The 13,282-nt window shown below is 41.8% G+C and overlaps 1 pseudogene; it reads right to left on the bottom strand.

The window, feature by feature from the left end:
* Positions 1–2,949: 2,949 nt before the first annotated feature.
* LOC128058106 (60S ribosomal protein L18-like) lies at positions 2,950–3,800 on the bottom strand (annotated as a pseudogene).
* Positions 3,801–13,282: the final 9,482 nt, after the last annotated feature.

The following is a 13,282-nucleotide window of genomic DNA, read 5'->3' as shown; positions in this document are numbered from 1 at the left end:
GGCTACGTGATGGCACTGTTATTTAAATATTGGGTTCCTAAAGTTCCTATCTGGTCATGTGCAAGTGTGAGAGTATGTCCCGAACTGTAGGTCCTCAGGGAGAGAAGATGAAACTTTCCATTTCAGTGTGTGGGGATCTAAGACAGTGGGTGTAAATTTATAGGGTGGAGAACAGTGAGGGTCCTTGCTCCTTGCTTTGTCTGGAAAAAAGCTTGCAAAAGAAGGGTGCTTGAGAAAAGCTTGGAGTACTTGGTGAACCCATTGAACGTCCTTTTAAATAAGAAAGGAGTCTATATTAGACCAATTATGACATGGCCCCAAAGGCGCAAGTAAATTTTAGGAGCAAGCAGTTTACACTCTTAACCTATGGAACAGGCTCTTCCTGTTGTGCTGTGCTGTTACAGTATTTGAAATCCACACTTACGGTTTCTTCAGGGATGACTAATGGTGAAAAAACTGTCTGATTTGCACAGTCCTTCTGTGTATGTGTGTTAGGACTGATTGAAAATAACTGCTTCAGCGTTTATAGCTTCATTACCCTGAAGAAGAGTGAGGAATGACAATTTTCTGAGTGGGCAGATCTTGAGGAAATATCGTCCTTGTCCACTTTACCTGGAAGCAAAGACAACCTAATCCATGGATTTATGGGATATTATAATGGTCTGCCTTTATTGCAAGGTTAGTGGAATAAGTAAGATTAAAAGTTGGTGAGAACTGGGACTTTCCTGGCAGGGGAGCTTTGTGTTCTCAATGCAGGTTTGGTCCCTGGTCGGGCGACTAAGATCTCACATGCCTCATGGCACAGTGGCAAAAAATCTAAGAACAGGTTTTAGAGAAGGAAATGTGAACAGAAATTTTATTATGATGCATAATTGTTGCTCAAGAGTAACTTATGGAATAAATGAACCCATAAAGTGAGACCATTCATATTCATTAGAGATCGTTAATATGGAAGAGATTCCTAATAGTCAAATATCACTTTGTAAATATCATGATCCTCTTGCTTGAGTAGCCCATCGCTTGGTTAATAAACTCACAGTAATCACAGCTGTAAGTTTAGATGTAGAAGCTTGTTGTTGTTCAGTTGCTAAGTTGTGTCCTACTCTGTGACACCATGAACTACAGCACACTAGGTTCCTCTGTCCTTCACTGTCTTCTGGAGTTTGCTCAAATTCATGTCCATTGAATTAGTGATGCTATCTAACCATCTCATTCTCTGCTGCCCCCTTCTTCTTTTGCCTTCAATCTTTCCCACCATCAGGGTCTTTTCCAGTGAATAGATATAGAAGCTATGCATAACTTTAACCAAAGAGACATCCAACTTCCCTGTGTCCCATTTGCTATGATATTAATTTCTTATGATTCTACAATAGGATCAAATACTAGATCATTTGGGGACATAAATATACTGCTATAACCAACTTATTTTATTATAGTAAAACATACATATCATAAAATTTACCATTCTAACCACTCTTAAGTGTACAGTTTTGTGAATTAAGTACCCTCATGTTGCTGTGCAATTATCATTACTATCCATCTCCAAAACTGTTTCATCATCCCATTAGATTTGATTTTTTTTGTCCATTATTTTTTTGTCAATACCAACCTTAATGGACTTAATGAAAGCTTTATAGTTTTCCTAGTAAGTAGTATCATATTGTTCCTGACTATTTTAGGAATTTATATCCTAATACAAGAAGTAATAAAATATAATAATGCCTGTCAATTTATTTACTTTATGTTTTCCCATCTCTAGAGGCATCTTGTCTTCTCAAAACTTCCTCCTACTCTTTCTTCCCCTAGCTTATGGATTTTATTTTTTAGTCTGTTAAAACCGTCACTTTCTCAACCATGACATTTTTATAGATGGTATTGTCTCTGCCTGTTCTTCTATCATCTCATCGTTCCTCTGCCTCATCCATTAGGTTTTGGCTCAGTTGTGATTCCTTCTGTTAACCTTCCCATGGCTTCCCTGATGAGGGCAAGCCCTCTTTTCTATAATTTTATAGCAATATGTACCTGTCATTGCTAACACTTATGAAAGCTGTACTTTTATTTATGTTATATTTATTTATATACTACTTGATTATGTTATACTATTATAACTACAGTTGTAATACTATAATATACCATAACATTATAGTTAGTAGTATGATTAATATTACTAATTATTTGATTCAGTCTCATCTACTAGAATGGAACTTTGAGAAATGATGACAGTTCCACTAGCTGAAAGTCTTTGCAACTGAGGATATATTTCCTTGTTTTTTTTTATCAGCCTCAGAACATGGAGGAATTCCTTTCAGACATGCTGATTGTTACGATTTAGTCTCTGATGGGCTATGTATGTCCTAGGTTTAGAGGAAAAGAGAATGGGTAGAGAGACACAGAAGACTCAGACGACATGGTCTCATCACTCATGAACTCAAAATTTGGCTAGGAGAAGAAAATCTGTTTATCTATAAGAGATAGGTATCCTGTTCATCTTGCAGTTTATTGTACTTTTTGGATATTTATATTCATATCTTTCACCAAATTTTGTAAATTTTCTGTCATATTTCTTCAAAAACTCTCCCTTCCTTTTCTCTCTCACTTCTCCTTCTGGGACTCCCACAATGAGTATTTTGATATATTTTTTGTGATATACCACAGATATTTTTTTTGTTGCTGTTCTTCAGACTTGATAATTTCTATCATCATTCAAGTTCACTGCTTTTTTATCCTGCCTGCTTAAATCTACCTTTGAATCCCTCTAATGGCTTTTTCATTTTGGTTATTGTATTTTTCAGTTCCAGAATTTCTTTTCTGTTTGTTTTTAGTTAAAAAAAACCTCTATATTGATATTTCCATTTTATTCATTCATTGTATTGACTTTCTTCAAGTTAGTTCCATGAACATTTTTTTTTTTTGGCATCCAAAATCTTAGTAACAAGGTAGACTCTCGGGTTAGTTTTTGCAGCCACGGCTGGCTTGTTGGCCTCTGGCGCGCTCTGACTTCCGGCCCTTGGAGTGGACATAGTGTTTGAGGTGGCTATGCCGGGTTACTGAGGCCTTGCCGAAATGCCTTGTACACCTCTCACCCCTCGTAAGGATCAGAGAGGAGGACAGTGCCACAGCCCTTGGGAGAGGCCAGGGTCAGCTGGTCAAAGGTGAGAATCTTGGCCGCTGCCTTGAGGATGCAACTCTGGGCGTGGCCACTCACTCTCAGAGCACACAACTTTCAGTTTGGACACCTCCTGGACACAAACCTGATGCGAAGAGCTGACTCATTGAAAAGACCCTGATGCTGGGAAAGATTGAGGGCAGGAGGAGAAGGAGACAACAGACGATCAGATGGTTGGATGGCATCACTGACTCAATGGACATGGTTTGGGTGGACTGCAGGAGTTGGTGATGGACAGGGAGGCTTGGTGTGCTGTGGTTCATGGGGTCGCAAAGAGTCAGACATGACTGAGTGACTGAACTGAACTGAATTGAACACGAACACCATTGGTTACAGTCCCCATGACCACAGCTGTTTTGCCTTCCTGGCCAGGAAGCTTCATCTTCTGGATCATCCGGGAAAGGGACCACAGTGGCCAGTTGGTGTGGCTCATGAACAATCTCTTCAGGACAACCTAATTGAAGGTGGAGTTGGTTCCTCTGGCCAGGAACCTGTGCAGTTTGACCAACAGCCCTGCGTAAATGTCCTGGTTCTTGGGCTCCTTGTGTGGAACCTGTCTGTCCTTGTTGTGGTGAATGTCAATTCCCAGGCTGGCGCCTCCTCCTTGGCCAGGTCTGGAAAGCCCTTTGAGCATCTTTAAGACAGTTGTCTTAAAACCTTTTTCTCTAGCAGATCCTCCATCAGATCTTCTTCAGGAACAATTATTATTGATTTATTTAAAAAGCTTTCATATTTCTTGGTATGCCTTGTGACTTTTTTCTTTTTTTTACAAAAATTGGACATTTGAATCTAATAATGTGGAAATCCATTTCTTCCCCTTCCCTAGGGAGTGATTTTATTTTGTTACTGTTTTTGTGAGTGCTGTTTTGGTTTTGTTGGTTTTTTATTGCTTTAGTCTGTCCCTATGTTGAGGATCAGTCTGGAATGAAAACTTATGATATTTTCACATCTTTTTCTGAGCCCTTTCTAGGACATGCATTCTCACTTTCTAATTTTTCCTATACACGTAGTTATATTTTAAATGTCTGGCTCCCAGATAGAGAAAAATGAAGTGTAGGGAAACAGGCACTGGCCCTGGAAGTCACTTTGACCAGAGGGGGAAGGGCTTGTAACAATGAGAGGAGATGCTTCTTTATGAGATCGGAAAGGGCAATCAGCAGGCAGAGTGTAGATCCCTGATATTTGGAGAACAGAATTTTTTTGCCCAAGTGGGCTGCCACAGCTATGTTTAAACTTCTCCAGGAACATGTGCACAGTTGTTTGTCATGTGGCTGGGTGTGGAGAAAACAGAGCTGCTACTCCCCTAAGAGGAGAAGGCAATGGCACCCCGCTCCAGTACTCTTGCCTGGAAAATCCCATGGACGGAGGAGCCTGGTAGGCTGCAGTCCATGGGGTCGCTGAGAGTTGGACACGACTCAGTGACTTCACTTTCACGCATTGGAGAAGGAAATGACAACCCACTCCATTGTCCTTGCCTGGAGAATTCCAGGGACGGCCGAGCCTGGTGGGCTGCCGTCTCTGGGGTCGCACAGAGTTGGACACGACTGAAGCGACTTAGCAGCAGCAACTCCCCTAAGAGCTGAAATTGGCTGAAATTAATTACAACTATTATCTTCTGCTGTTTTTTGCCCTGCTTTATTTAGTACTCCAATGCCAAACTTGCCTGTTGCTCCAGGTATCTCTTGATTTCCTGTTTTTTCATTCCAGTCTTCTGTGATGAGAAAAACATCTTTTTTTGGTGTTAGTTCTAGAAAGACTTGGAGTTCTTCATAGAACCATTCGACTTCAGCTTCTTTGGCATTAGTGGTTGGGGCATAGACTTGGATTACTGTGAGGCTGAATGGTTTGTCTTGGAAACAAACCGAGATCATTCTGTTGTTTTTGAGACTGCACCCAAATACTGCATTTCAGACTCTTTTGTTGACTATTATGGCTACTTCATTTCTTCTAAAAGGGAAGAAATATCTACTACCCACAGTAGTAGATATAATGGTAATCTGACTTAAATTCACCCATTCCTGTCCATTTTAGTTCACTGATTCCTATGTTGATATTCGCTCTTGCCATCTTCTATTTGACTACATCCAATTTGCCTTGATTCGTGAACCTAACATTCCAGGTTCCTATGCAATATTGTTCTTTACAACATTGGACTTTACTTTTACCACCAGACACACCCACAGCTGGGTGTTGTTTCCACTTTGGCTCAGCCTCCACATGGAACAGAAAATTGGTTCAAAATTGAGAGAGGAGTACAAAATTGAGAAAGGCTGTATATTCTCACCCTGCTTATTTAACTTATATGCAGACTACATCGTGTGAAATGCTGGACTGGATGAATCACATGCTGGAATCAAGACTGCCAGGAGAAATATCAATCACCTCAGATACGCAGATGACACCACCCTTATGGCAGAAAGTGAAGAGGAACTAAAGAGCCTATTGATGAAGGTGAAAGAGGAGTGAAAAAAGCTGGCTTAAAACTCAACATTCAAAACACTAAAATCATGGCTTCTGGTCTCATCACTTCATGGAATATAGATGGGGGAAAAGTGGAAATGGTGACAGATATTCTTTTCTTGGGCTCCAAAATCACTTTGGATGGTGACTGCAGCCATGAAATTAAAAGACACTTGCTCCTTGGAAGATAAACTTTGACAAACCTAGACAGTGTATTAAAAAGCAGAGACATCACTTCGCCGACAAAGGTCCATCTAGTCAAAGCTATAGTTTTTCCAGTAGTCACGTACAGATGTGACAGTTGGAACTCTGGTGTGTGTAGGAAGAAGACAAAACAATAAACTCTGTGTCTGGTTAGTCCAATTGCACCAGTTTTTTATTTTATTTACTTATTTATGGCTGCACTTGTTCTCCATTGCTGCATGAGGGCTTTCTCTAGTTGAAGCAAGCTGGGGCTATTCTCTGGTTGTGGGGTGTGGGCCTCTCACTGCAGTGATTTCTCTTGTTGTGGAACATGACCTCTAAGGTGCATGGGCTCAGTAAGTAGTTGTGGCAACATGGGCTTTGTTGCTCCCTAGCATGTGAGGTCTTCCTGGACCAGGGATCTGAACCTGTGTCCTTTGCATTGGCAGGCAGATTCTTAACCACTGGACCACCAGGCAAGTCCAATTGCACTTGTTTTTATACACACCTTACTCTAGCTGGGCGCCAGGGCCACACATGTTATCTCAGTTGCCCTTGTTGTATCTTGGGGCTGTTACTGCTTTGCCAAGGGAGACAAGGGAATCACCGACAGACTCAGATTTTTGTATTGAGGAGAATAACACAAGTTAAAAGCCGTAATGCAAGTCATCCTTCCACTTTTGGTGCCCAGCTGTCTTGGGCATCAAAATATCCTTTCCTCCCTAAGGTATAACTGGCCTCTTTCCTCAAAGGATTCTTAGTCTTGAGTTTAGTTATTAATATTTACACACTTTCAGCCCCCCCACTTCTCTGGCTTTTCCAGGAGTTGACTGGAAGAGGAAGCAAACAGTCTATGGGAATATGTTATGCATTTTTTGTACCCAACAAACCTACTCTGGGACACCCAGTTTCATGTCTCACAACAGGAAAATCTCAGAACTTTCATTTATGTGGACCAGTCAGATTAGCCCAGTGCCTCTATTTCAGGCTCCATAGCATGTCTCCTATAGCTGATGGGGTTCAAGAATGATTTGCAATTCTAGAGTCTTCACCGAAGTTGAAATGTACATATATTCAGAGTAAACCCTGTCTGGACGAGAGTCTGATCTTGAAGTAATCAGGTTTTTTGCAGATAAATTGTCTCAGTTTAGGGGACTTGTTTTCTTATTCTTAAGACTGAGCAGAGACCAAACTTGCATGTCTAGCAACAAGGTTTCACTGGCTGGTTCATAATGCCCCTGACATTGGCCCTTGCAACTAACTGGTGGTGCAGGATGTGATTCACACTGAATGATTGGAATCTGTCAATAAGATGGACAGGGAAGGGGTTCAGGGAAGGGATGCCTAAAGAACTTCAGAAATGAGATGGCTAAGCTGAGTGTCCTACAGCTGGGAAGATCATGGTCATGTGGAACCTTGTAGCATTGCGTTCAGAAGGCTTGGCAAACAGTGTCAGGATAGTCACTCTCTTGGGAGCTAAAGCATACTCACTGAACTGAAGCTGAGAGTTCTTTTCTCAGCACTGAGAATAGCCAAGTCAAATGTCAGTGATGGAGGCACTGAAAAATGTCCAAGTATTCTATAGCTGTGATAAATAGAGATGATATCAGGAAGATAGTTAAACAAATAGTTAACTATTAGTTAACTATTGGTCCCAATAGTTAAACAAATTGGGACTCCTGGCTTGGTGAACATGAATTGGAAGACACTGCGAAGAAAAATTTGTTATGAGTGCAAGAACATTTCATTTGAGTTTAAGGGTCACTGCTTGGTTTGATTTTAAGGACAAAGAGTAGTGTAGATTTGGTACTTTGGTTCTACTAACTATTCAACCTGAGAGGCGAAGTGATATAAACCTATCCAGATTTGGCTCATCACATCTCTAACAATGTAAGCATTGACTATATGCATGAGGAATGGTTCAGGAGGGAGTGGGGAGTAATGGATTAGGACCAGCTCACATTCCAGCTCTGGATAAACTGGTGGGGGTTGGGGTGGGATATGCAGAGAGGAAGAAGGGTTCCCACATAAAATTCTTTCATTTTAATGATCATACAGTTATTTCTCAGGAAACACAACACTAACATTAGGAAAACAGTAAAAGCATGCACATTTCAAACATCTTAAAACTGGTCTGATTTCCCCCTCTGCTGTGCTTCAGTGTGCTTTGCGCTCAGATTCTTCAGGCTATCCTTCAGAACCTGATGGCTCTTCCTCAGAATCTGATGGAGATTCCTCAGATGGTCTGTTTAAGCAAAATAAACAAAGAAACAAAAGAAACAGGTTATAGGTTTTGTCATGTCTCCCTGGACTACGTTGTCATTTTTATCTCAGGGAAAGCCCAGAGGATGGCATCTCTTTCAGTGTCCCTCTGCTTCTGTTGATTAAACTCTCATTCTTCATTAATCTCTCTATCATTCCCTCAAAACTTAGTCATTGTCTTCTATGTGCCAGGTGCTACAAAGAGTCACTAGGGATATTAAATAAATAAATAAAACAAATTTTCTGCTTTTGAACTATTCCCAAGGCCATGTTCCATCTCACTTTCTTAGAGATCATCCACACCATAGCCCTATTACCTCTGTGGGCCTCCTTCTAGTTTTATGATTGAGAAATGGTGAGGTGTGGGCTGGGAGCTTAGCTCTATAAAACAGCATGTTGCTATGGACCTAAGTTCACAGGTCTTGGAGTTCAAGGTTTGGGTCTGGGTGATCTTGTGCATGTAAGATGATCCAGCCCTGGATGACCAGATTTGGTTAGAAACCTTGCCATGCCATTTATTAATGTGATCTTGGGCCAGTTAATTACCACTATTGGACTTTGTTTCCTCATCTGCTATATAAAAATAATGATACACACCTATCTTAGGGTGATTTTAATTTTAAATTCTATCAATATATGTAATTACATAGTGTAGTACCCAGCACATGCTAACTGTTCAATAAATGATGGCTATAATTTTCTCTCTAGACTTTTGATTTCCCAGCTACAAACTGACAAGTGATATGAGATCCAACCCAACTATTAAATGTTTTGATTATGACAATCATCCCACCTCCCCTCCCCAGCCAGGATTTGTCCTGGGATCTCAAGCCTCTGCTTTCCACTCCCCAATAACCAAGGATAACATTAAATTCCTTACTTCTTGACATCTTTCTCACAGGCTAGTTGGCATTCTATTTGAAGCTCATAGTTGTTAAGATTGCCATCACAGCCAGAGTAGACAAAACTTTCACAGAATCCAGAGGTGATGTTGTAGAAATATCTGAAGTGAATGTTATAACAGCTGCCATATTTGAGTGGCATCTTGCAGGGATCTGCGCGAGAGGTTCACACTGAATTAGGGGGAATTAAAGAGCTTGTCTTCACAGGCCTTTACACGTTTGTCATGGTAGTCTGGAAATACCCCTATTCAAGGTCACTGGAAGACATTTGGTTTTCTCTTGGAATTAAGATCACCTGGCAGGTTGCCCTTGGGCATGCAAATTGATTAAAACTCCAATTTCTGGTCTTCAGCAGTGATTTGGAGAGATGGTGAGCCATGAAAAAGGAGGTTCTATCAGTGGTTGGTAATGGTGACTTAGTCACTAAGTCTGTCTGACTCTTTGCCACCCCATGGACTGTAGCCTGCTAGGCTCCTCTGTCCATGAGATTTCTCAGGCAAGAATACTGGAGTGGGTTGCCATTTCCTTCTCCATGGGGTCTTCCCAACCCAGGGATTGAACCCGCGTCTCTTGCTTGGCAGGTGGATTCTATACCACTGAACCTCCTGTGAAACCCTTTACCAGTATCTTGTACAAAGTAATGACATTCACCTTTCACATCTTACATTATATTAAAGCACAATCTTCTTCTCTTCTTTCTTGGCTCTTAACTCCCTGGACAGGACATATAACACTTACCTTCCAGTTTTCATAGACCCACTATACTAACCATGTCCCCAGTTTAAGTTAACTGTGCCTGCTGCTCAAAACAGGATGCATACCAAGATGCATAACCTTGGAGGTAATACTCTTTCACCTTCACATCCTGTCATCTCTGCCCTTGTCCCCTTCCTAGAGGCAAACCTTTTGTTCTTAGTGATAAGAATAACCCTTATGGCCACAGCAGGGGAAGGAGAGGGTGGGATGAATTGAGAGAGCAGCATTGAAATAGATACATTACCATAGGTAAAACAGATAGCCAATGGGAAGTTGCTGTATCCCACAGGGAGCTCAGCTAGGTGCTCTGTGACAAACTAGAGGGGTGGGATGGGGTGGGAGATAGGAGGGAGGTTCAAGAGGGAGGGGACATGTGTATACTATGGCTCATTCATGGTGATGTGAGGCAGAAACCAACACAACATTGTAAAGCAATTATCCTCCAATTAGAAATAAATAAATTTAATACAAAAATACCAAAAAAAAAAAAAAAAAGAATCACATAGTAAGTGGTCCAAACAGCTACAACATGGTTGTACTGGCAACCCAGAGATTGTTGTTCATCCTATTCAAGCAGCCAGACTGGGATTTATTCCTTGGTAAAAGTAGCTATTTAAATACAGTGACATGCACAAGCTTATTTTATATATACATCCTCTGATATAGGCATTCTTCTGATCCACACTTTATACAAAGAAACTGAAGCTAAGGGATGGTATGGGATTGAGTGACTTGGACTAGTTTGTTAAGTGACAAGGCTGGAATTTGGGGTGTCTGACTTACAGTGAGGACTGTGTTACTTTTTCCCTATGTTCTGGAAGCACCTGAGCCTGTATATCGTACCTGTGAAAGAAAACTTCATTGTCTTTTACGTCTACACTGTAAGCTTCTCTAAACAGTAACCATGTGTTCAAGTGTTCTCTCCTTCCCCGGAGCCTGTGCTAGTGCTAAGTCGCTCCAGTTATGTCCAACTCTTTGTTACCCCATGAACTGTAGCCTGCCAGGCTCCTCTATACATGGAATTCTCCAGGCCAGAATACTAGGGTAGGTAGCCTTTCCCTTTCCCAGGGGGTCTTCCCAACCCAGGGATTGAACCCAGGTCTCCTGCATCGCAGGCGGATTCTTTACCATCTCAGCCACCAGGAAAGCCTGGTTTTATTCCTGGTACAATGCAGGAGACCCTGGTTCGATTCCTGGGTTGGGAAGTTCCCCTGGAGAAGGGATAGGCTACCCTCTCCAGTATTCTTGGGCTTCCCTGGTGGCTCAGATGATAAATAATCTGCCTGCAAGGCAGAAGACCTGGGTTTGATCCCTGGGTTGGGAAAATCCCCTGGAGGAGGGCGTGGCAACCCGCTCCAGTATTCTTGCCTGGAGAATCCAATGGACAGAGGAGCCTGACAAGCTATAGTCCATGGGATTGCAAAGAGCTGGACATGACTGAGTAACACAGATAGCTGATTAACAGTGTTATGATAGTTTCAGGTGAACAGGGAAAGAACTCAGCCATACATACACACGTATCCATTCTCCCCCAAACTCCCCCCCTATCCAGGCTGCCACATAACATTGAGCAGAGTTCCCCGTGCTGTACAGTAGGACCCTGTTTGTCATCCATTTTAAATATAGCAGTGTGGATATGTCTATCTCAAACTCCCTAACTATCCCTTCCTCCAATTCTTCCCCCCCATACCCTTGAATGGTCTGGAAGTTTTGAAATTTACCGTGAAACCCATAATTTAGAATACTTCTAGTCCTTTGCACTGCATACAAAAGAGAATCCCATTTGGAAAGGACTTATTTGCATCACGGTTTGTTTTTTCTCATCAAACATCCACAGGATGCCTAAAATAGATGCCCCAAGTCACAATAGTCAGCATTTATGGGTATTGATACTAAAGGAGGACCTTCTTGGACCATCTGCATATCAAATTTTTTCTAATTCTTTCTTCCTCATTCATAATTGGTCCTTGGATTTATTTTCTGCTTCAGTTTCATACCTTTGAGTCTTTCACATATCATGTCAGTAACCCTAGCCATACCACCCATTAATGGAGTAGTCAGCAAGGAGAAGGTGAAGAGCCCCAGAAGAAATCCCAGCTCGATCAATTTCATGGTGTAGTCAGTAGCAAGTAGGAAAGTTTTGGTATCAACTGATGTTATATCCTGGGCCTGATACTTGAGAGGGCTGGGCCCACTTGCCCCAAGGGCCAGGACTGGGCATTTCCTAGTGATGAGTTGGACAGTGAGTGCTTGGGTATCCAGCCATGAAGCTGAAGGTTCCAAGCTGATTTAGACCCCTGATAGTGAGTCACAAATTTATCTAGAATGCAAGGCGTCTATGTATGTTTAACCATGGAGGGTAGAACCATCAGAGCATTGAATTAAAAAGAGATTGCTTCCTTTTCTCACCTTAACCTTCTACAGCAAAGAAGAGACTTATCCTGGTGCAACAGAAAGAATATAATAAATACAACAGTAATGATAGTAGCTGTGTGATCAAGTTGCTCAAGATGGCTGTTCTATTGTTCTCGGTACATCCCCTATTTGACCAGTGCTGCTTCTCCTACTCACGTGACTGATCTTCCTATGTACTTGCCTCAGTATTCAGCTAGTGATTGTTATCAAAGGGGGGGTGAGAGGCATACCATTTTACTAGTTTCCCTGGTGACTGATGAGCCAACCTGATGTCAAGTTCCCCTTTAACTACTGATCTCTGCCCTCTCAATCTTGCTGGCCTCCAGAATGAAGTCTGCTGCCATGTCCTGCCCACTGTCTGCTGCACACAGTGGGGTGTCCTAGAGATTCTCCCATCCATTAAACCTTTGATGTCTCTGTTGATGACTCTGGGCTCTTTTTTTTATCTTGAAGCTGGACAAGTACAGGCCTTGCAGGCCTGCTGGGTGCAAGCCAACAGTAGCTAAACCCTATAGCAATTTCTTCATGAAAGCACTGTTTAAATGAAACCTTATATCTAAGTGTATATCTACATCTATTTCTATCTCACTAGATAATCATATGCACCCCATGAATTAGGTGCACTTGTGATCATCATTTACAGATGGAGAAACAGGCTGAGGTTAAATTATATGTACAAAGTCACACATCCATTGTGTAGTGAACACAAGATTTGAACTCACAACACTCTATTACCTAGGAATGTGGGACATATTGGTTCTGTTTTCTTGTAAGACTTTTGAAATTTTGACTTTTGCATTTGCACCTCTAAGCCACCTGTTGTTGTTCAGTTGCTAAGTTGTGTCTGACTCTTTGTGACCCCCTGAGCTGCAGCATACAAGGCTTCCCTGTCCTTCACGATCTCTCCAAGTTTGCTCAAACTCATGTCCATTAAATCAGTGATGCCATCCAGCCATCTCATCCTCTGTCATCCCCTTCTCTTCCTGTCCTCAACCGTTTCCAGCATCAGGGTCTTTTCCAATGAGTCAGCCCTTCAAATCAGGTGGCCAACGTATTGGAGCTTCAGCTTCATCATCAATCCTGCCAGTGAATATTCAGGGTTGACTTCCTTTAGGATTGACTGGTTTGATTTCCTTGC

The sequence above is a fragment of the Budorcas taxicolor genome, chromosome 13, assembly GCF_023091745.1.
Source record: "Budorcas taxicolor isolate Tak-1 chromosome 13, Takin1.1, whole genome shotgun sequence".
NCBI lineage: Eukaryota > Metazoa > Chordata > Mammalia > Artiodactyla > Bovidae > Budorcas > Budorcas taxicolor.
Note: the sequence above shows the minus strand (reverse complement) of the source record. Positions and strands in the feature narration are given on the sequence as shown.